Raw genomic sequence first — 24,064 nt, 5'->3', positions numbered from 1 at the left:
ATTTGGCTCTTCTACAAATTAATCAGTAGAAGCCAGATCTACAGATTGGCCAGTAACAAGATGAACGGAAACTCCTGGAAGGAAATTTGATTGGGGGCCAGAATCTGGATCCACAGCCCAGGGAATGGAAGCCACAGACTCCATAACCCAGGGGTCTGAAGCCATGGGATCCAAAGCCCATTGAGTAGCAGCTTCTGTATCCAGAGCTCAGGGAGGCAACTGCTGGACTTAAAGCCCAGACACTCAGCATAAGTTGTCCAGCAGGGACTGCAGAGCCTGGAGGTCCTTGGGCCGTGGCGGGATGTCTGGCAGGGAAAGGACACCACACAAGATGTCTGGCACCTGATGGGCTCATAGCAGGTCTCCTGACAGCCACATAATAGAGAGGAGCCCAGCAGGCAGGTGCTAGGAGAGCAGAGGTCAGTGCTGTAGACCAGGATGCTGGGCTGGAAGGAGCCTGGGTAGCATAGATAGCCTCCAAGGGAGCAGGAGGAGAAGTTTCCAGGGCAGCCTTTGTAGGACATGTTGACAGGAGGTATGAGCTCAGTTGAGTTACAGGGAGAAGATTCTGAGTTTGAATTTAACCTTCTGGACAGGTGTGTATATATATACTCTCAGCAGTAGATGTGGTAACCTACAGGGTCATTTTTTACATATTTGTGCTCCCTCGTTTACATGTGTGTAACTCAGTAATCTTCTCTGTAATTGCAGTTGGAATCGTTTTCCCCATATTGTATTTATGGGTGCTATAATTTTGGTGTTATAGCCAAGGCCAATGAACTACACCTATGTCAGAAATGCTATGACTGTTTCACACTAATACTTATCCCATCATAGTCAGGAAATGGTGAGATAAGCATCATTTTCCTTTTCCTCTTGTCATAATCCTTGGGTGTTTTGTGTCTGGCAATGATGAGAAAACACTTTTCTCAAATGGTGGTTAAATAAGATAAAATTATTTCTCTTCTTTGTCAATGGATCAGAGGTGCAATTTTGGCTTGAATGAGGAATCTACTAAATACTGACCTTACTTGTCCCTATGTTTTCTCATTCTCCAAAATTATTGCCCATCTATTACATTCTATTACACATGTGTCTCAGATACAATGGAGAGGAAAAAATATCAGCCAGGACAAACTGAATATCACTGATGTCTACAACCAGAGAGAAACCTGGACAATTATTTGGAGACATAGTGACAGTGAGGGACAGAACCAAGACAGAGTCACAAGTGCAGGCCAGTTTGGACCCTTATGAAGAGAATCAAAGAGCTAAGAAATATTGAGATGAGGGAAGGAAAAATTGAGTTTTAGATTCAGTGTATCTGATATGAGATCTGTAGTCTTAACAGATTCTCATCTGTATGTGTAGCAGCCCTGAGAATTTACTTCTCAGATCTTCATCTGCAGGAGGTTTGATTGACCAAAGCCTGCCCCATGCTATGGTCTGAAATCTAACACTTCATTGGCATGGAAGCCTTCCTTTCCATGGGGCTGCTCCCAGGCAATGACTGAGCATAACAGAGACACATGGAATCTTCTGATGGCCAACAACTGAGGATTCTCCAATGGCCTTGAGGAACTATCTTTAATCTGTGGCTACCTGGGTCATGTCCTTCCCTCTCTTCTTCACTCTGGTCAGACTCGCATGGAAGTCTGACATCTCCTAGCCTTCTTCACTCCCTCCCCCAATTCTTTTCTCCCACAGACATTTCCCAATAAAATCCTTGTACCTTTAATTCCATCTTGGTGTCTGCTTCATGAATGACCTGTACTAACACAGTAAGTTATGGAGTGACTTTTGCCAGCCCAACTATGTCTCTTCCAGATCTTACGGATTCGTTGCCAAGAATCTATCTGGTGTTACTGATTTTCCATTTCCTTATTTTTTTAACAGTATATTCTGCCCTTTTGTTATTTCACTCTTTTGCTTAATCTGGGATTAATGTACTTTCCAATTTCTACTCCTTAGTGTGGATATGGATTCAGTGATTTTCAGCCATTCTTCTAAAATGTATGCATTTAAGGCTATAACTTTCCTACTAAGCACAGTTTAATTTTGATATTTTATATTTTATTGTGCTTTCTTCTTTGAGGATGGATTGTTTACAAGTATAATGCTTAACTTCCAAAATATGAGGATTTACTAGTTAATTCTGTTGTTCTAGTTGCTATTGCTTCTTAGCTTATACCACTATGATCAGCATATGATCTATTTTGGTAAATGCTTTGTGGGCACTAGAACATAACTGATATTCTGAAGTTTTGACCGCAATGTTTTATGCATGTTACTTAGGCCATATTTGCTAATCATGTCGTTAATATTTTCTATGCCCTTATTGTTTGTTTGTCTGTCATCTGTTTCTATCAAAAGTGAAAGAAGAGTGTTAAATTTCTAGTTGTGATTGTGGATTTGTATATTTCTCTTTGTAGATTGTCATTCTTTTTGGTGTGACAGCTTAAGCCATCTTTATCTTTGTAGTTATTGTGTTTGAAATTTGTGATGGTTCCTTAATCTATGTGTCAAAGAATTCCCAGATGCACTTCTCTGTTTTGCATGTTAAACATTCTAAATGCTTACTTTAAATGTAAAGGAGAGAGTCATTAAATTTTGTCTTAAAGAAGCAAAGGCAAGATAAGATTTAAAATACAAAGGGGAGACTCTGGTGAGGGAAAAATGCAGGAAATCAGTATGTTGAATCTTGTTTACACATTTTTGTAATTAAACTAAATGGTTGGTGGGTAGTAAAACATTCAGACTGGACATTCTGTCTTGTACATGCCAACCCGGGTTAACAAACAAAATTATTTCAGTTATTTAATAATTAAAGAAAACAATTTGTAAGTTTAGCTTTGGAGCATTTGTTGCAGGCTGTCTCTGGGTAACGTTTGCTAAAGCCCATCTTTCAGCCATCTCAACCTTAAGCCAGCTCTTCTTATTTTCCTCATTACTATTTCACATGTGAGATGATACCTTTCATCAATTTTGATAAATTGTCCACTATAGTCTCTTCAAATATTGTTTCTGTCCCATTCTTATTTCCTTTTTACCCTGAGATTCTAATTATAAGCAAAATACACTATTAAACTATGTTATATATGCTTCTTACAGTCTTTTCTCTATTTTCAATCTTTTTGTCTTTTTATGCTTTAGTTTGGGAATTTCTTTCTATTCCATCTTCTAGTTCACTAATTGTCTATTCAGCAATGTTTAATCCCCTGATAAAACATATAAATTAGGTTTTCCAAATCAGTTATTATTTTGTAAATTTCTAAAAAATTTCAATTAGTTTCTGTTGTTTAGTTTTCAGTTTTCTGCCAAAATCTTCAATCTTATCTTTAATTCTTTAAACATAACTATTCCTTAATAATAGTATTTTCCTATTTCCTATTGTTAAATTCTTTTTTTTTTTTTTAAACATCTTTATTGAAGTATAATTGCTTTACAATGGTGTGCTAGCTTCTGCTTTACAACAAAGTGAATCAGTTACACATATACATATGTTGCCATATCTCTTCCCTCTTGCATCTCCCTCCCTCCCACCCTCCCTATCCCACCCCTCTAGGTGGTCACAAAGCACCGAGCTGATCTCCCTGTGCTATGCGGCTGCTTCCCACTAGTTATCTATTTTACATTTGGTAGTGTATATATGTCCATGACACTCTCTCACCCTGTCACATCTCACCCCTCCCCCTCCCCATATCCTCAAGTCCATTCTCTAGTAGGTCTGTGTCTTTATTCCCATCTTGCCACTAGGTTCTTCATAACCTCTTTTTTTTTTTTTTTCCCTTAGATTCCATATATATGTGTTAGCATACTGTATTTGTTTTTCTCTTTCTGACTTACTTCACTCTGTATGACAGACTCTAACTCCATCCACCTCATTACAAACACCTCCATTTCATTTCTTTTTATGGCTGAGTAATATTCCATTGTATATATGTGCCACATCTTCTTTATCCATTCATCCGATGATGGACACCTAGGTTGCTTCCATGTCCTGGCTATTGTAAACAGAGCTGCAATGAATATTTTGGTACATGACTCTTTCTGAATTATGGTTTTCTCAGGGTATATGCCCAGTAGTGGGATTGCTGGGTCGTATGGTAGTTCTATTTTTAGTTTTTTAAGGAACCTCCATACTGTTCTCCATAGTGGCTGTATCAATTTACATTCCCACCAACAGTGCAAGAGTGTTCCCTTTTCTCCACACCCTCTCCAGCATTTATTGTTTCTAGATTTTTTGATGATGGCCATTCTGACCGGTGTGAGATGATACCTCATTGTAGTTTTGATTTGCATTTCTCTAATGATTAATGATGTTGAGCATTCTTTCATGTGTCTGTTGGCAATCTGTATCTCTTCTTTGGAGAAATGTCTATTTAGGTCTTCTGCCCATTTTTGGATTGGGTTGTTTGTTTTTTTGTTATTGAGCTGCATGAGCTGCTTGTAAATCTTGGAGATTAATCCTTTGTCCGTTGCTTCATTTGCAAATATTTTCTCCCATTCTGAGGGTTGTCTTTTGGTCTTGTTTATGGTTTCCTTTGCTGTGCAAAAGCTTTTAAGTTTCATTAGGTCCCATTTGTTTATTTGTGTTTTTATTTCCATTTCTCTAGGACCTGGGTCAAAAAGGATCTTGCTGTGACTTATGTCATACAGTGTTCTGCCTATGTTTTCCTCTAAGAGTTTGATAGTGTCTGGCCTTACACTTAGGTCTTTAATCCATTTTGAGTTTATTTTTGTGTATGGTGTTAGGGAGTGTTCTAATTTCATACTTTTACATGTACCTGTCCAATTTTCCCAGCACCACTTATTGAAGAGGCTGTCTTTTCTCCACTGTATATGCTTGCCTCCTTTATCAAAGATAAGGTGACCATATGTGCGTGGGCTTATCTCTGGGCTTTCTATCCTGTTCCATTGATCTATATTTCTGTTTTTGTGCCAGTACCAAACTGTCTTGATTACTGTAGCTTTGTAATATAGTCTGAAGTCAGGGAGCCTGATTCCTCCAGCTCCATTTTTCGTTCTCAAGATTGCTTTGGCTATTCAGGGTCTTTTGTGTTTCCATACAAATTGTGAAATTTTTTGTTGTAGTTCTGTGAAAAATGCCAGTGGTAGTTTGATAGGGATTGCATTGAATCTGTAGATTGCTTTGGGTAGCAGAGTCATTTTCACAATGTTGATTCTTCCAATCCAAGAACATGGTATATCTCTCCATCTATTTGTATCATCTTTAATTTCTTTCATCAGTGTCCTATAATTTTCGGCATACAGGTCTTTTGTCTCCTTAGGTAGGTTTATTCCTAGGTATTTTATTCTTTTTGTTGCAATGGTAAACGGGAGTGTTTTCTTAATTTCACTTTCAGATTTTTCATCATTAGTATACAGGAATGCAAGAGATTTCTGTGCATTAATTTTGTATCCTGCTACTTTACCAAATTCATTGATTAGCTCTAGTAGTTTTCTGGTAGCATCTTTTGGATTCTCTATGTATAGTATTATGTCATCTGCAAACAGTGACAGCTTTACTTCTTCTTTTCCAATTTGGATTCCTTTTATTTCTTTTTCTTCTCTGATTGCTGTGGCTAACACTTCCAAAACTATGTTGAATAATAGTGGTGAGAGTGGGCAACCTTGTCTTGTTCCTGATCTTAGTGGAAATGGTTTCAGTTTTTCACCATTGAGGACAATGTTGGCTGTGGGTTTGTCATATACGGCCTTTATTATGTTGAGGAAAGTTCCCTCTATGCCTACTTTCTGCAGGACTTTTATCATAAATGGGTGTTGAATTTTGTCGAAAGCTTTCTCTGCATCTATTGAGATGATCATATGGTTTTTCTCCTTCAATTTGTTAATATGATGTATCACGTTGATTGATTTGCGTATATTGAAGAATCCTTGCATTCCTGGAATAAACCCCACTTGATCATGGTGTATGATCCTTTTAATGTGCTGTTGGATTCTGTTTGCTAGTATTTTGTTGAGGATTTTTGCATCTATGTTCATCAGTGATATTGGCCTGTAGTTTTCTTTCTTTGTGACATCTTTGCCTGGTTTTGGTATCAGGGTGATGGTGGCCTCGTAGAATGAGTTGGGGAGTGTTCCTCCCTCTGCAATATTTTGGAAGAGTTTGAGAAGGATAGGTGTTAGCTCTTCTCTAAATGTTTGATAGAATTCGCCTGTGAAGCCATCTGGTCCTGGGCTTTTGTGTGTTGGAAGATTTTTAATCACAGTTTCAATTTCAGTGCTTGTGATTGGTGTGTTCATATTTTCTATTTCTTCCTGGTTCAGTCTCGGCAGGTTGTGCATTTCTAAGAATCTGTCCATTTCTTCCAGGTTGTCCATTTTATTAGCATAGAGTTGCTTGTAGTAATCTCTCATGATCGTTTGTATTTCTGCAGTGTCAGTGGTTACTTCTCCTTTTTCATTTCTAATTCTATTAATTTGAGTCTTCTCCCTTTTTCTCTTGATGAGTCTGGCTAATGGTTTATCAATTTTGTTTATCTTCTCAAAGAACCAGCTTTTAGTTTCATTGATTTTTGCTATTGTTTCCTTCATTTCTTTTTCATTTATTTCTGATCTGATCTTTATGATTTCTTTCCTTCTGCTAGCTTTGGGGTTTTTTTGTCCTTCTTTCTCTAATTGCTTTAGGTGCAAGGTTAGGTTGTTTATTCGAGATGTTTCCTGTTTCTTGATGTAGGCTTGTATTGCTATAAACTTCCCTCTTAGAACTGCTTTTGCTGCATCCCATAGGTTTTGGATCGTCGTGTCTCCATTGTCATTTGTTTCTAGGTATTTTTTGATTTCCCCTTTGATTTCTTCAGTGATCACTTCGTTATTAAGTAGTGTATTGTGTAGCCTCCATGTGTTTGTATTTTTTACAGATCTTTTCCTGTAATTGATATCTAGTCTCATAGCGTTGTGGTCGGAAAAGATACTTGATACGATTTCAATTTTTTTAAATTTACCAAGGCTTGATTTGTGACCCAAGATATGATCTATCCTGGAGAATGTTCCATGAGCACTTGAGAAAAATGTGTATTCTGTTGTTTTTGGGTGGAATGTCCTATAAATATCAATTAAGTCCATCTTGTTTAATGTATCATTTAAAGCTTGTGTTTCCTTATTTATTTTCATTTTGGATGATCTGTCCATTGGTGAAAGTGGGGTGTTAAAGTCCCCTACTATGATTGTGTTACTGTCGATTTCCCCTTTTATGGCTGTTAGTATTTGCCTTATGTATTGAGGTGCTCCTATGTTGGGTGCATAAATATTTACAATTGTTATACCTTCCTCTTGGATCGATCCCTTGATCATTATATAGTGTCCTTCTTTGTCTCTTGTAATAGTCTTTATTTTAAAGTCTATTTTGTCTGATATGAGAATTGCTCCTCCAGCTTTCTTTTGATTTCCATTTGCATGGAATATCTTTTTCCATCCCCTCACTTTCAGTCTGTATGTGTCTCTAGGTCTGAAGTGGGTCTCTTGTAGACAGCATATATATGGGTCTTGTTTTTGTATCCATTCAGCCAGTCTGTGTCTTTTGGTGGGAGCATTTAATCCATTTACATTTAAGGTAATTATCGATATGTATGTTCCTATTCCCATTTTCTTAAATGTTTTGGGTTTGTTATTGTAGGTGTTTTCCTTCTCTTGTGTTTCTTGCCTAGAGAAGTTCCTTTAGCATTTGTTGTAAAGCTGGTTTGGTGGTGCTGAACTCTCTCAGCTTTTGCTTGTCTGTAAAGGTTTTAATTTCTCCATCAAATCTGAATGAGATCCTTGCTGGGTAGAGTAATCTTGGTTGTAGGTTTTTCTCCTTCATCACTTTAAGTATATCCTGCCACTCCCTTCTGGCTTGCAGCGTTTCTGCTGAAAGATCAGCTGTTAACCTTATGGGGATGCCCTTGTGTGTTATCTGTTGTTTTTCCCTTGCTGCTTTTAATATGTTTTCTTTATATTTAATTTTTGATAGTTTGATTAATATGTGTCTTGGTGTGTTTCTCCTTGGAGTTATCCTGTATGGGACTCTCTGTGCTTCCAGGACTTGATTAACTATTTCCTTTCCCATATTAGGGAAGTTTTCAACTATAATCTCTTCAAATATTTTCTCAGTCCCTTTCTTTTTCTCTTCTTCTTCTGGGACCCCTATAATTCGAATGTTGGTGCGTTTAATGTTGTCCCAGAGGTCTCTGAGACTGTCCTCAGTTCTTTTCATTCTTTTTTCTTTATTCTGGTCTGCAGTAGTTATTTCCACCATTTTATCTTCCAGGTCACTTATCCGTTCTTCTGCCTCAGTTATTCTGCTATTGATCCCATCTAGAGTATTTTTAATTTCATTTATTGTGCTTGTCATCGTTTCTTGGTTCCTCTTTAGTTCTTCTACGTCCTTGTTAAATGTTTCTTGCATTTTGTCTATTCTATTTCCAAGACTTTGGATCATCCTTACTATCATTATTCTGAATTCTTTTTCAGGTAGACTACCTATTTCCTCTTCATTTGTTAGGTCTGGTGTGTTTTGACCCTGCTCCTTCATCTGCTGTGTGTTTTTCTGTCTTCTCATTTTGCTTATCTTACTGTGTTTGGGGTCTCCTTTTCACAGGCTGCAGGTTCGTAGTTCCCGTTGTTTTTGGTATCTGTCCCCAGTGGCTAAGGTTGGTTCAGTGGGTTGTGTAGGTTTCCTGGTGGAGGGAACTAGTGCCTGTGTTCTGGTGGATGCGGCTGGATGTTGTCTTTCTGGTGGGTTCATCCACGTCTAGGGGTGTGTTTTGGGGTGTCTGTGGCCTTATTATGATTTTAGGCAGCCTCTCTGTTAATGGATGGGGCTGTGTTCCTGTCTTGCTAGTTGTTTGGCATAGGGTGTCCAGCACTGTAGCTTGCTGGTCGTTGAGTGAAGCTGGGTCTTGATGTTGAGATGGAGATCTGTGAGAGATTTTCGCCGTTTGGTATTACGTGGAGCTGGGAGGTCTCTTGTGGACCAGTGTCCTGAAGTTGGCTCTCCCACCTCAGAGGCACAGCCCTGATGCCTGGCTGGAGCACCAAGAGCCTTTCATCCACACGGCTCAGAATAAAAGGGAGAAAAAATGGAAAGAAAGAAAAAAAGAGGATAAAATAAAATAAAATAAAGCAATTATAATAAAAAATAAGAAAAAAATTTATTAAGAGTAAATTTATTAAGAAAAAAAATTTTTTTAATTTTTAAAAATAGATTTATTAATTTTTTATACTAAAAATAAGAAAAAAATTATTTAGAAAAAATTTATTAAGAAAAAAAATCTTTTAATTTTTTAAAATAAAAAATATGAAAAAACTTATTAAAAATTTTTTTAAAAATAGAAAATAAGGAAAAAATTATTAAGAAAACATTTATTAGGGAAAAAAAAAATTTTTAAGCCAAAAAAAAAAAAAAAAAAAAAAAAAAAAAAAAACGGACGGACCTAACCCTAGGACTAACGGTGAGAGCAAAGCTATACAGACAAAATCTCACCCAGAAGCATACACATCTACACTCACAAAAAAAAGGAAAAGGGGAAAAGTTAATATATCCTGCTCCCAAAGTCCATCTCCTAAATTTGGGATGATTCGTTGTCTATTCAGGTATTCAACAGATGCAGGCACATCAAGTTGTTTGTGGAGCTTTAATCCGCTGCTTCTGAGGCTGCTGGGAGAGATTTCCCTTTCTCTTCTTTGTTCGTACAGCTCCCGGGGTTCAGCTTTGCATTTGGACCCGCCTCTGCATGTAGGTCCCCTGAGGGCGTCTGTTCCCCGCCCAGACAGAACGGGGTTAAAGGAGCAGCTGATTCGGGGGCTCTGGCTCAGTCAGGCCGGGGGGAGGGAGCGGTACGGAGGAGGCGGGGCGAGCCTGTGGCGGCAGAAGCCGGCGTGACGTTGCAGCAGCCTGAGGCGCGCCGTGCGCTCTCCCGGGGAAGTTGTCCCCGGATTACGGGAGCCTGGCCGTGGCGGGCTGCACAGGCTCCCGGGAGGGGCGGTGCGGAGAATGACCTGTGCTCGCCCACAGGCTGTTTGGTGGCGGCAGCAGCAGCCTCAGCGTCTCATGCCCGTCTCTGGGGTCCGCGCTGATAGCCGCGGCTCGCGCCCGTCTCTGGAGTTCGTTTAAGTGGCGCTCTGAATCCCCTCTCCTTGCACGCCGCGAAACAAAGAGGCAAGAAAAAGTCTCCTGCCTCCTCGGCAGCTGCAGACTTTTTCTCGTGCACCCTCCCGGCTAGTTGTGGTGCGCTAGACCCTTCAGGCTGTGTTCACGCAGCCAACCCCAGTCCTCTCCCTGGGATCCGACCGAAGCCTGCGCCTCAGCTCCCAGCCCCCGCCCGCCCCGGCGGGTGAGCAGACAAGCCTCTCGGGCTGGTGAGTGCTGCTCGGCGCCGAGCCTCTGTGCAGGAATCTCTCCGTTTTTCCCTCTGCGTCCCTGTTGCTGTGGGATCCGCGCTGATAGCCGTGGCTCGCGCCCGTCTCTGGAGCTCGTTTAGGCGGCGCTCTGAATCCCCTCTCCTTGCGCGCCGCGAAACAAAGAGGCAAGAAAAATTCTCTTGCCTCTTTGGCAGCTGCAGTCTTTTTCCCGGACTCCCTCCCGGCTAGCACCGAAGCCCGAGCCCCAGCTCCCAGGCCCCGCCCGCCCCGGCGGCTGAGCAGACAAGCCTCTCGGGCTGGTGAGTGCTGGTCGGCACCGCTCCTCTGTGCGGGAATCTCCGCTTTGCCCTCCGCACCCCTGTTGCCACGCTCTCCTCCGTGGCTCCGAAGCTTCCCCCCTCTGCTACCCGCAGTCTCTGCCCACGAAGGGGCTTCCTAGTGTGTGGAAACCTTTCCTCCTTCACAGCTCCCTCCCACTGGTGCAGGTCCCGTCCCTATTCTTTTGTCTCTGTTATTTCTTTTTTCTTTTGCCCTACCCAAGTACGTGGGGATTTTCTTGCCTTTTGGGAGGTCTGACGTCTTCTGCCAGCGTTCAGTGGGTGTTCTGTAGGAGCAGTTCCACGTGTAGATGTATTTCTCATGTATCTGTGGGGAGGAAGGTGATCTCCGCGTCTTACTCTTCCGCCATCTTGCCCCTCCCTATTCTCATTTTTTAAATTGAAGTACAGTTGATTTACAAAATTGTGAACAAGTGGAGACAATCTCTACGTTTTAAACAATAACTAATTCAAAGTCACACAGTAGATGAAAGAATTGGAGGTTTCTGGGATTAGAAAAAATGTTCTTCTCACAAATGGTATACAATTTTATGATAGAATCAAATGAGCAAAAAAGAAGTACGCTTAAATCATCCATAATCTCCCCGCCCAATGAGTGATGAAATCTACACATGGCAGGTAAGACTTCCCCTCCCGGTGGTCTCCACCGCTATAGGCAAGAGGGAAGCAGGATCCCCATGACTCTGTAAACTCCCCTTCCACTTCCTTCCCTGCAACTCTCGCAGCGTTAGCACCTCTCCCTGCCTTGAGACCAGCAGAATGACTACTCCTGGGGTTAGTTATCTCAGTCTCCCAGCTCACCCCTCATTCCCCAGGACATTAATGCCTGTAAGGCTCTGTGCACCCCCTTCTCTGACCTCAAATCCCTGCTCCCGCTCCCCAAATTTTCAAATCTGCTTTTTTGTGCCCTCTGGAACTCAAGGTCAGTCATCAACCTTCTCTCTCCATCCTCTTCTCTGAAGTTTCCCTTTGCCATCTTGCTCTCACAACTGAACTCTGGCTCCCCTGCCTCCCTCTCATGTGGTGGCTGCTTTCTTTGGTATACTCTTCACACCACGGAGCCTGGAGATGGGTTCCCTCTCCTCCTGATGCTTCTCGCCATGTCCAGATCATTCTCCTTATCTTCTCCCTGAAATCCCTAGCTTTGCATTTCAATCAGTTTGTAACCCCTATTTCTCCCGGACAGACATCTTCCAACCCTACCTCCCTCTGTTCCTCATTCCTTAAAGCACGTTCAATGCCATGCTTTCTCTGAGGACTAGAACCGTTCACTATGTCTTGGGGTTTTCAACATCTGCATAAATAACTATTCTAGTACCCTCACCTCTCAGTTCTTTGGCTTCCTCTCCTCCAATGATCTTGTCCTCCACCTTGTCTCAGCCTCTACATCCTGACCACACCCTAGACCTCACCATTACCAATGACCCTGCCATGTCTACATGCCAGTTTTAAGCAAACCACTCTGATGTTCTCTCTGCAGTTCACTCCTTCTGGTATCCCAGCGACACAACTTCTTCAGCATCACTGGCACCAACAGTCCATCGATCCTCCCAATTTTCACCGTCTCTCACAGCCTCTTCACGTCCTCACCTCCCCCCTTACTGTACTTGGATTTCATGGTCCAAATGACATCACTCCCTGATATCTACTCTTAATTTCCTTTCTTTTTCTCCCTTCATCATATTCTCTTGGCAAAACCCTGTTTAAATCCAAGTCTCCACTGATTCTGTGTCTGTTCAACTGAGCATGGCTGGTAAAGCTCATGATTATGCTGACTGGAGCCCTTTCCAATTTATGGCCACTAACCTCAAGTGGGTCTCTATTGCTGCCTGGCAGCCTCATTACATTTCCTAGCTCATCTATGCTCCCGCTCCCTGAGTGAGCTATTTCATGTCTTTTTTTTTTTTTTCTAGTTCGAAATATTTATTGCTGAATAACATACTAAGTGAAGGGGGGTTTTGCTGATGATAACAGAAGTCACTTTATGATTTATGAGTTAATCTTATTCTTTTTTTTTTAAACATCATTATTAGAGTATAATTGCTTTACAATGGTGTGTACGTTTCTGCTTTATAACAAAGTGAATCAGTTACACATAGACATATGTCCCCATATCTCTTCCCTCTTGCATCTCCCTCCCTCCCACCCTCCATATCCCACCCTTCTAGGTGGTCACAAAGCACCGAGCTAATCTCCCTGTGCTATGCGGCTGCTTCCCACTAGCTATCTATTTTACGTTTGGTAGTGTATATATGTCCATGCCACTCTCTCACTTTGTCCCAGCTTACCCTTCCCCCTCCCCGTATCCTCAAGTCCATTCTCTAGTAGGTCTGCATCTTTACTCCCGTCTTGCCCCTAGGTTATTCTGACCATTTTCTTTCTTTTTTAGATTCCATATATATGTGTTAGCATACGGTATTTGTTTTTCTCTTTCTGACTTACTGCACTCTGTATGACAGTCTCTAGGTCCATCCACCTCACTACAAATAACTCAGTTTCGTTCCTTTCTATGGCTGAGTAATATTCCATTGTATATATGTGCCACATCTTCTTTATCCATTCATCCGATGATGGACACTTAGGTTGCTTCCATGCCCTGGCTATTGTAAATAGAGCTGCAATGAACATTTTGGTACATGACTCTTTTTGAATTATGGTTTTCTCAGGGTATATGCCCAGTAGTGGGATTGCTGGGTCATATGGTAGTTCTATTTTTAGTTTTTTAAGGAACCTCCATACTGTTCTCCATAGTGGCTGTATCAATTTACATTCCCACCAACAGTGCAAGAGTGTTCCCTTTTCTCCACACCCTCTCCAGCATTTATTGTTTCTAGATTTTTTGATGATGGCCATTCTGACTGGTGTGAGATGATATCTCATTGTAGTTTTAATTTGCATTTCTCTAATGTTTAATGATGTTGAGCATTCTTTCATGTGTCTGTTGGCAATCTGTATACCTTCTTTGGAGAAATGTCTATTTCGGTCTTCTGCCCATTTTTGGATTGGGTTGTTTGTTTTTTTGATATTGAGCTGCATGTGTTGCTTGTATGTTTTGGAGATTAATCCTTTGTCAGTTGCTTCATTTGAAAATATTTTCTCCCATTCTGAGGGGTGTCTTTTTGTCTTGTTTATGGTTTCCTTTGCTGTGCAAAAGTTTTTAAGTTTCATTAGGTCCCATTTGTTTATTTTTGTTTTTATTTTCATTTCTCTAGGAGGTGGGTGAAAAAGGATCTTGCTGTGATTTATGTCATAGAGTGTTCTGCCTATGTTTTCCTCTAAGAGTTTGATGGTATCTGGCCTTACATTTAGGTCTTTAATCCATTTTGAGTTTATTTTTGTGTATGGTGTTAAGGAGTGTTCTAATTTCATTCTTTTACATGTAGCTGTCCAATTTTCCCCGCACCACTTATTGAAGAGGCTGTCTTTTCTCCACTGTATATGCTTGCCTCCTTTATCAAAGATAAGGTGACCATATGTGCGTGGGATTATCTCTGGGCTTCCTATCCTGTTCCATTGATCTATATTTCTGTTTTTGTGCCAGTACCATATTGTCTTGATTACTGTAGCTTTGTAATATATTCTGAAGTCAGGGAGCCTGAATCCTCCAGCTCCATTTTTCTTTCTCAAGGTTGCTTTGGCCTTTCGGGGTCTTTTGTGTTTCCATACAAATTGTGAAATTTTTTGTTGTAGTTCTGTGAAAAATGCCAGTGGTAGTTTGATAGGGATTGCATTGAATCTGTAGATTGCTTTGGGTAGTAGAGTCATTTTCACAATGTTGATTCTTCCAATCCAAGAACATGGTATATCTCTCCATCTATTTGTAACATCTATAGTTTCTTTCATCAGTGTCTTATAATTTTCTGCATACAGGTCTTTTGTCTCCTTAGGTAGATTTATTCCTAGATATTTTATTCTTTTTGTTGCAATGGTAAATGAGAGTGTTTTCTTTATTTCACTTTCAGATTTTTCATCATTATTGTGTAGGAATGCAAGAGATTTCTGTGCATTAATTTTGTAACCTGCTACTTTACTAAGTTCATTGTTTAGCTCTAGTAGTTTTCTGGTAGCATCTTTAGGATTCTCTATGTATAGTATCATGTCATCTGCAAACAATGACAACTTTACTTCTTTTCCAATTTGGATTCCTTTTATTTCTTTTTCTTCTCTGATTGCTGTGGCTAAAACTTCCAAAACTATGTTGAATAATAGTGGTGAGAGTGGGCAACCTTGTCTTGTTCCTGATCTTAGTGGAAATGGTTTCAATTTTTCACCATTGAGGACGATGTTGGCTGTGGGTTTGTCATATATGGCTTTATTATGTTGAGGAAAGTTCCCTCTATGCCTACTTTCTGGAGGGTTTTTATCAGAAATGGGTGTTGAATTTTTCAAAAGCTTTCTCTGCATCTATTGAGATGATCATATGGTTTTTCTCCTTCAATTTGTGAATATGGTGTATCACATTGATTGATTTGCATATATTGAAGAATCCTTGCATTCCTGGGATAAACCCCACTTGATCATAGTGTATGATCCTTTTAATGTGCTGTTGTATTCTGTTTGCTAGTATTTTGTTGAGGATTTTTGCGTCTATGTTCATCAGTGATATTGGTCTGTAGTTTTCTTTCTTTGTGGCACCTTTGTCTGGTTTTGGTATCAGAGTGATGGTCTTGTAGAATGAATTTGGTAGTGTTCCTCCCTCTGCTATATTTTGGAAGAGTTTGAGAAGGATAGGTGTTAGTTCTTCTCTAAATGTTTGATAGAATTCACCTGTGAAGCTATCTGGTCCTGGACTTTTGTTTGTTGGGAGATTTTTAATCACAGTTTCGATACCAGTGCTTGTGATTGGTTTGTTTATATTTTCTATTTCTTCCTGGTTCAGTCTTGAAGGTTGTACTCTTCTAAGAATTTGTCCATTTTTTCCAGGTTGTCCACTTTATTGGTGTACAGTTGCTTGTAGTAGTCTCTTATGATCCTTTGTATTTCTGTGGTGTCAGTTGTAACTTCTTTTTCATTTCTAATTTTATTGATTTGAGTCTTCTCCCTTTTTTTTTCTTGATGAGTCTAGCTAAAGGTTTATCAATTTTATTTATCTTCTCAACGAACCAGCTTTTAGTTTTATTGATCTTTGTTATTGTTTTGTTCACCTCTATTTCATTTATTTCTGCTCTGATCTTTATGATTTCTTTCCTTCTCCTAACTTTGGGTTTTATTTGTTCTTCTTTCTCTAGTTGCTTTAGGTGTCAGGTTACGTTGTTTATCTGAGATGGTTTTTGTTTCTTGAGATATAGGATTGTATTGCTATAAACTTCCCTCTTAGAACTGCTTTTGCTGCATCCCATAGGTTTTGGGTCATCATGGTTTCATTGTCATTTGTTTCTAGGTATTTTTTGATTTCCTCTTTGATTTCTTCAGTGATCTCTTGGTTATTAAGTAGCGTATTGTTTAGCCTCCATGTGTTTGTATTTTTTACAGTTTGTTCCTATAATTGTTTTCTAATATCATAGCATTGTGGTTGGAAAAGATGCTTGATACAATTTCAATCTTCTTAAATTTACCAAGGCTTAATTTGTGACCCAAGGTGTGATCTATCCTGGAGAATGTTCTGTGGGCACTTGAGAAGAAAGTGTATTCTGCCACTTTCAGGTGGAATGTCCTATAAATATCAATTAAGTCTATTTGGTCTATTGTGTCACTTAAAGCTTGTGTTTCCTTATTTATTTTCTGTCTGGATGATCTGTCCATTGGTGTAAGTGGGGTGTTAAAGTCCCCCACTATTATTGTGTTACTGTCTATTTCCCTTTTTATGGCTGTTAGTATTTGCCTTAGGTATTGAGGTGCTCCTATGTTGGGTGCATAAATATTTACAATTATTATATCTTCTTCTTGGATTGATCCCTTGATGATTATGTAGTGTCCTTCCTTGTCTTTTATAATAGTCTTTATTTTAAATTCTATCTTGTTTGATATGTGTATTGTTACTCCAGCTTTCTTTTGATTCCCATTTGTGTGGAATATCTTTTTCCTCCCCTCACTTTAAGTCTGTATGTGTCCCTAGTCCAGAAGTGGGTGTCTTGTAGACAGCATGTATACAGGGTCTTGTTTTTGGATCCATTCATCTAGTCTTTGTCTTTTGGTGGGAACATTTAATCCATTTACATTTAAGGTAACTATAGATATGTTGTTCCTATTACCATTTTCTTAATTGTTTTGGGTTTGTTCTTTTTTTTTAACATCTTTATTGGAGTATAATTGTTTTACAATGATGTGTTATGGGTTTGTTCTTATAGGTCTTTTTCTTCTCTTGTGTTTCCCTCCTAGAAAAGTTCCTTTAGCATTTGTTGTAAAGCTGGTTTGGTGGTGCTGAATTCTCTTAGCTTTTGCTTGTCTGTAAAGTTCTTGATTTCTCCATTGAATCTGAATGAGATCCTCGCTGGGTTGAGTAGTTTTTGTTGTAGGTTTTTCCCTTTCTTCATTTTAAATATGTCCTACCACTCCCTTCTGGCTTGCAGAGTTTCTACTGAAAAATCAGCTGATAACCTTATGGGGATTCCCTTGTAGGTTATTTGTTGATTTTCCCTTGCTGCTTTTAATATTTTTTCTTTGTATTTAATTTTTGTTGGTTTGATTAATATGTGTCTTGATGTGTTTCTCCTTGGGTTTATCCTGTATGGGATTCTCTGCACCTCCTGGACTTGATTGAGTCTTTCCTTTTCCATGTTAGGGAAGTTTTCAACTATAATCTCTTCAAATATTTTCTCAGGCCCTTTCTCTTTCTCTTCTTCTTCTGGGACCCCTATAATTCGAATGCTGGTGTGTTTATTGTTGTCCCAGAATTCTCTGAGACTGTCCTTATTTCTTTTCATTCTTTTTTCTTTATTCTGCTCAGCAGTTATTTCCACCATTCTATTTTCCAGCTCACTTATCCATTCTTCTTCCTCAGTTATTCTGCTATTGATTCCTTCTAGTGTATTTTTCATTTCAGTTATTGTGTTGTTCATCATTGATTGTTTGTTTTTTATTTCTTCTACGTCCTTGTTAATAATTTCTTGTATCTTCTCGATCTGTGCCTCCATTCTATTTCCAAGATCTTGGATCATCCTTATTATCATTACTCCGAATTCTTTTTCAGGTAGATTGCCTATTTCCTCTTCATTTATTTGGTCTTGTGAGATTTTACCTTGCTCCTTCGTCTGCAACATATTTCTCTGTCATCTCATTTTGTCTGACCTACTGTGTTTATGGTCGCATTTCCACAGGCTGCAGGGTTGTAGTTCCTTTTGCTTCTGTTGTCTGCCCCCTGGTGGGTGAGATTGGTCCAGGGGCTTGTGTAGGCTTCCTGGTGGGAGGGACTGGTGCCTGCATTCTGGGGGGTGGAGCTCAGTCTTCTACCTCTGAAGGGCAGGGCTGCATCAGGTGATGTGTTTTGGGCTGTCTGTGAGCTTAGTACTACTTTAGGCAGCCTGTCTGCTGATGGGTGGGTCTGTGTTCCTGTCTTGGTGGTTGTTTGTCATGAGGTGTCCAACACTGGAGCCTGCAGGCAGTTGTCTGGGGCCGAGTCTTTGTGTTGATATGGATACCTCCAGGAGTGTGCACACTGATTAATATTTTCTGGGCTCTGGTGGTCCAGCGTCCTGGACTTGGTGCTCCCACCCCATAGGCCCAGGCCCTACCCTTGGCCAGGGAACCAAGAGCTGCAAGCCACACAGTGTGGCCAAGGAAAAAAGAAAGAAAAGAAAAGAAAAGAAAAGAAAAAGAAAAGAAAGAAAAGAAAAGAAAATGAAAAGAAACAAAGGAAAAGAAACAGACAAACAAAACCCAAGACAAATAGCAAAAACAACAGCAAAGGAACAGCAACAACAACATAACACACACACACACACACACACACACACACACACACAGAAAAAAGAAAAAAAAGGGAGAGAGAAAAAAATAAGAGAACAAACAAAGGAATTCAAAACTGAGAACAGTCAATAAGGACTAAACCAACAAAAACAAAAAATGAAAAATAAAACAAAAACAGAAAGCAAACAAAAAACAAAAAAACAAAGAAAACAAAATATACACATAAAAACAATAAAAAAGAACAAAAACAAGAAAATACCACAAAACAATAAAAAAGTAAAAATAGAAAAATAAAAAATATACATATTAAAAAATAAAAAAATTAAAATTAAAAATAAAAGATAAAAAATGGTAAAAGCAACAACACCAACAACTGTACAATATGAAACAAACAAAAAAAGAATAATAGTAATAAGAATATTTTCCTGGGGCCTCCTCTGTTAGTGTCCTTGCTCCCACAGTGAGCCAGAGCCAATCCCTGCCTCCCCAGGAGGACTTCCAGTACCTCTAGGTAGGCCTCTGGACCTGCTGAGGGTACTGTGGAGCCAGCTCAGACTCTGACCTGGCCCGACTCCCGTGGATACTTGCCCCCAAAGTCCACTGCTGTGAAGGCTAGACTGGTCTCAATTGTGGGAACACTCATCTATTCAGGGATTCCACAGATACAGGATTTATCAATCTGATCAGGGATTTAATCTGTGGCTTGTGCAGCTGCACGGAAAGATTTCCATTCCTATTCCTCAGTCGCACTGCCCCTGGGGCTCAGCTTTGGTTTTGACCCCACCTCTGTGTGTGCAACACCCTCAGGCGTCTGTTCCTTGCCCAGGTGACAGGGAGCAAAAGCAGCAGCTGCTTGGGGCACACTTATTCACTCAAGCTGGGGAGGGGTACGGTGGCCACAATTGGGGTGTGTGTGAGTTGCCTGCACTGGCGGAACCAGCAGGCAGTCGCAACAGACTGTGGTGCACTCGCTCCGGTGGGAGTCCCTCCCAGACCCCAGGGAGGCAGGAGCTGGCGTGTGGGGGCGGTGGTTGCCCCGCCCCCACGCGCCTCTCAACAATGGTGCCTTGCTTCTATGGTGTCCCAGGTTTTTCCACAGACTTTCGCGGTTGTGGAGCTCCTTACTCCTGTCCCTTCAGGCTGTCTTTTCAAGGCCAACTGCTGTCCCCTCCCCGGGTCCATGCTCCAAACCCCATTTTCCAGCACCCCACCCCCTTTTGCAACAGGTGACTCACGACTCAGGCTGGAACGTGCAGAGATGCGGTGTAGACCATGTATGTAGTTCTTACTTCGTCCTGCCTTCCACAGTCTGTCCGCTGTGTTCTCCTTTGATCCCCTGAAGGTCCTTTTCTGTCCTAGCTGCTTTCGCCACAGTGAGGGAGTTTTTCTGAGTGCGGGGACCTCCCTTCACCTTCACCTTCCTGCCAGGGTTGCTGGTCCCTTTTTGGATTCCTCTCTTCTTTTTTTCTTCTTTCTTTTGTCCTACCCAGTCATGAGGGGATTTTTCTTGTCCTTTTAGGTGTCTGAAGTCTTCCGCTAATGTTCAGCAGGTGCTCTATGAGAACTGTTCCATTTGTAGATGTGTTCTTGATGTACTTGGTAGGAGGGACGAATTCTACGTCCTCCTATTCCGTCATCTTGATTCCCGAACTCTATATAAAAATTTTGATTAAAAGATGTAAATAATACAAAATTCATATACAAAACCTATGTGAGATACAGTGATTTATTGATGAAGATTTAGGATAACAGGCAGAAAAGTTCTTATGTATTTGTTTATCATCCCAACAGTGGAAGTGAAGAGGTTTCATAGTGTCCAGGATCATTTCTTTTCCTGTTCAGATCCAGGGACCATCTCTTTGTGTTCTTTATTGTCAAATGTGATGCTTCTGGCTAATTTCACATCTCATCACATGAAAAGGTAGTAAGGCTGTAATTACTTTGCCCTGGCTCTTCAGAATCTGTATTAAAATGATATCAATCTTCTTGCCTCTGCATTTCCCTAATACCGTTTTTTTTATATAGGATTTATTTATTTTTTAAAATAAATGTATTTATTTATTTATTTTATTTATTTATTTGGCTGAATTGGGTCTTTGTTGCTACATGTGGGCTTTCTCTATTTGTGGCGAGCGTGGGCTACTCTTCATTGTGGTGCATGGGATTCTCATTGCGGTGGCTTATCTTGTTGTGGAGCATGGGCTCTAGGTGCGCGGGCTTCAGTAGTTGTGGCTTGCAGGCTCTGGAGCACAGGATCAGTAGTTGTGGCTCATGGGCTTAGTTGCTCCGCAGCATGTGGGATCTTCCCAGACCAGGGCTCAAACCTGTGTTCCCTGCTTTGGCAGGTGGATTCTTAACCACTGCACCACCAGGGAAGTCCCCCGATACCATTTATTTAACGCTTGTTACCTTACTACTCATGAGGCTGCATCATCCATTATGCTGCCCATGAACGCTGGCTTCCAATGATTTTATCAGAGCTTATTACTGTGCGTCAAGTGCAAGTCTCACCCAGAGCATGCAGGAAAATGTGATACTTTCTTTTCTCATCATGTTAAAGTTACCACTCAGCAGTTTATTGAATGAATGTAGAACAACACAGTCTTCTCTTCAACATTTTGGGCTGTAATCACTGCATTCCTAGAATGTGATCTCTTTCAGTGTTGATCCAACCCCTGCCTGGCACACACTGTCACCAGGAGGAAGGATTGGAGAAGGGCAGGATGAGAAGAGTGGTTTCATCCACTCCAGGAATACCCCACCCACGCCCACCCCCATCCAACATGACTTAAGATCCACTTGGGAGAGCATGGCGTTGCTACATTGATTGAGACTGGAGAGAACATCAGTTGGGCGTACCCAGTTGTGCAACTGTCTCAAAAATCTCCTAGAGGAGGTAGGCATGGCCCCTCTGAGGACTGCCTGACACATGGAGTGAAGCTTCAGAGGGAGTGGATGGCTACCCTGGGTGCCAGTTACAGGGGCATACAGGGTAAAGGATGCTTGTCACTACCTCTCACTGTGAACTGGAGGTGGCATTGTAGTCAGAACACAGATGAGTAAGAGTCGTCACATAGACCCATACACACTCAAGAGTTGGTGGTAGACTACTGGTAGCCCAGACCCCTGAATTCGTCCTATATCCTACATGAATCATCCAAAATCAGCACATCTGCACCATTTTAGTAGTCTAATCTTGCATAGTCCTACAAAAGAAATACTGCCCTGGTGAGTGGGGTGTGGGGGGATCTATTCATTAGGCTACCCTCCTGGAACTGAGGTCTGGCCATAGATCCCCAGAATTCCACCACAGGCATAGGTCCTGGAGTTTCTTGGAGCAGCTGATTGACTCCACGTGTTGGGTAGAGTGATGGAGAGTGCCCCAAAGGGGAAGAATAGCGGCCAGAGTCTATGCTGGTCCCTGTGCAGGCTTGGGGCTTCCTGCCCAGTTGGCACTGCTGACCCCAACCAATGTCTCAGGCATTCAAGGAAGACTCAGAAAATGTCAAGGGAAACAATTCTGGTGATTACCAGGGTACGAGGGTCAGACTTGGGAACATTTTCCCAGATAGCATAAATGACCTTTGCTGGACCCAAGCACAGAAAGGAGGCAGAAAAATTTGTGGAAAACACGCCAAAGCATGGAAACAACCCAGGTATGGGGCCTGGGGTAGGAGCTCTTCTTACCTGGGCCTAATGTAGGACTGCAATGATCAGTCCTCAGCCCTCATCTTCTTTGACTTTTCAGAAGAGCATTGCAAAGTTGATTACTTCCTCTCTCTTCACTTAACTTCTGGGACACTGGTCTGCTGGTTTGTCTTCTACTTTATTAGCCACTTCTTTTCAGTCTTCTTTGCTCATTCCACCTCATCGTTCCAACTCATCTCTCTGGTTTCTGAATACTGAAGACCCCCAGGATCTTCTGATCTCTTTTCTATCAATACTCACTTTCTAGGTGATTTTACCTAGGGTTGCCATGTATGGATTAATTATATGTGCACCATGTATGTGCACTGCCTAATTCCAGGGGATACTATTCACCAAACTACAATGTGAACGAAACTGTGCTGTGCAAAACCTGAACAATTGAATGTAGTGGTTCTGATATAGCTCTGTGGCTTTAAATGTTTTTCATACCTGATGACAATTGACTCCTTCTCTGAACTTTAGGCTCACATATATTCAACAGCCTTTTCAACATCTCCACTTGGATGTTAGACCTAATATCAAACATCAAGTTTCTGATCTTTTCCCCTAAATCTGTTCCTCCTGCAGTCTTCTCACTTCAGTAAGTGGCCACTCTATCATTCTAGTTGCACAGCTCCCAAACCTGTGACTTATCCTTGACTTCTCTTTCCTTCCTACCTTAAATCCCATCTGTCAGCAAGTTCCTTCAAAATATATCTGGAATATGACTGCTCCTCACTACTTTTACTATTCCCACTCTGGTCTAAACCACTATCATCTCTTTCCTGTATTTTTGCAATATTTTTCTAACTGATATCCATGCTTCTATCCCTCCACTCTATTCTTTTTTTTTTTTAATACATTTATATATTTATTTATTTATTTTTGGCTGCATTGGTTCTTTGTTGATGTGTGCGGGCTTTCTCTAGTTGTGGCGAGCAGGGGCTACTCTTCGTTGTTTTGCGTGGGCTTCTCATTGCGGTGGCTTCTCTTGTTGCGGAGCACGGGCTCTAGGCATGTGGGCTTCAGTAGTTGTGGCTCGTGGGCTCAGTAGTTGTGGCTCGTGGGCTTAGTTGCTCTGCGACATGTGAGATCTTCCTGGACCAGGGCTCGAACCTGTGTCCCCTGCATTGGCAGATGGATCCTTAACCACTGCACCACCAGGGAAGCCCCCTCCACTCTATTCTTAACACAGTACCAGCATGAGCTAGTTAAAATACGTCAGAGCATGCCACTTCTATGCTCAGAACATCCAGTGGCTTATTATGTATTTCACCAGAGTTAAATCCAAAGTTGTTAGTAAGGCTCCCAAGGCCCTACATGACCTGGCCTCTGCTTTCTGTCCCATCCCTTCCTGTCCCACCACTTCCTGTCCCACCCCCTCTCCCACCCTGGCCCTTGCTTATGCCACTTTGTCCATAGCAGCTTGATTGCTGGTCTTTGAACATGGCAAGCCCACTCTCAGCCTTGGCACTTGTTGTTCCCTCAGTCTGGATGCTCTTCTCTCTGCTGTTTCCATGACTTGCTCCGTCACCAACTTTGCATCACAAATCAGCCGCCATCTTATCAGTGAGAACTTCCGTGACCACTCTCATTGAAACGGCAAATGCCTCCCTCTGACAACTGACACTCCCTATCCCTACTTCCTTGCTTGTTCTACATATGGCACTTATTATCATCAGATATACTCTAAATTTCATTTAGAATTTATTTATTGCCTGTATCCACCCACTAGAAGGTCAGTTCCATGAAGGCAGTGATTTTTGTCCATTTTGTTCACTTTTACATCCCCTGCACCTAAAACTGGCACAGAGTAGGTGCTGTATTTGTTG

At 41.1% G+C, this 24,064-nt stretch overlaps 1 pseudogene; it reads right to left on the bottom strand.

The window, feature by feature from the left end:
- Positions 1-22: 22 nt before the first annotated feature.
- LOC133077301 (keratin-associated protein 13-1-like) lies at positions 23-575 on the bottom strand (annotated as a pseudogene).
- Positions 576-24,064: the final 23,489 nt, after the last annotated feature.

Source organism: Eubalaena glacialis, chromosome 17 (genome assembly GCF_028564815.1).
Source record: "Eubalaena glacialis isolate mEubGla1 chromosome 17, mEubGla1.1.hap2.+ XY, whole genome shotgun sequence".
In the NCBI taxonomy this organism is placed as follows: Eukaryota; Metazoa; Chordata; class Mammalia; order Artiodactyla; family Balaenidae; genus Eubalaena; species Eubalaena glacialis.
The sequence above is the reverse complement of the archived record's forward strand: the minus strand, read 5'-3'. Positions and strand labels throughout refer to the sequence as shown.